General features: G+C 41.4%; 1 non-coding gene across 1 annotated transcript; it reads left to right on the top strand.

Moving 5' to 3' along the window:
* The first annotated feature begins 329 nt into the window (after window positions 1-329).
* Window positions 330-436, top strand: LOC117279064 (small nucleolar RNA R71). The gene has a single exon (XR_004509461.1). It is a non-coding gene; the product is annotated as a small nucleolar RNA R71 (small nucleolar RNA).
* The last annotated feature ends 230 nt before the right edge of the window (window positions 437-666 follow it).

Raw genomic sequence — 666 nt, 5'->3', positions numbered from 1 at the left:
TCACAACATATAGCCATCCTCTGAACCTGCTGCATTTGATGCCCTTGACCCATTGCCATATTAGCTATTTGGTTGTTTAGTTTAGCAATCTCTGTTCGCACGGCTAACATCTCATCCAGCTCGAGTGTAACTGCTGCTTTCTGTTTTATCATCCTTCTCGAGTCACCTTCACCCTACCAGTTATGATCATTTGTAGTGAAATTGTTGAGCAGAGTCTGAATCTCAGTGTATGGCTTTTGCATGCAACTTGCTCTATAAGCTGAGTCTAGATTAATTTGAAGGTCTCGTCTAATCCATCCACAAAAGTATGTTCCAACACCTCATCAGTCTGACAATGATGTGGGCAGTCTCTGAGTAATTTCTTATATCTTTCCCAAGCATGACGAATAGTCTCACCATTTCGTCGTTGAAATCCAAGAATCTGGCTCCTCAGTGCCTTAGTCTTCTTAGTGGGAAAAAACTTGATTAGGAATTTTTGTGCCAGATCATCCCAAGTGTGGATCGAGTTTGCGGGCTCCTTGTTTAACCATTCCTTTGCTCCCCTCATTAGAGAAAAGGGAAACAAAGTTAGTCTGACATAGTCCTTAGAGACGTTCAGATAGTTGTATGTATTCGTAATCTCCAAGAAATTTTGTATATGCCTTTGGGTATCCTCGCTTGACAATC

This window comes from Nicotiana tomentosiformis, chromosome 9 (genome assembly GCF_000390325.3).
Source record: "Nicotiana tomentosiformis chromosome 9, ASM39032v3, whole genome shotgun sequence".
Lineage (NCBI taxonomy): Eukaryota > Viridiplantae > Streptophyta > Magnoliopsida > Solanales > Solanaceae > Nicotiana > Nicotiana tomentosiformis.
Note: the sequence above shows the minus strand (reverse complement) of the source record. Positions and strands in the feature narration are given on the sequence as shown.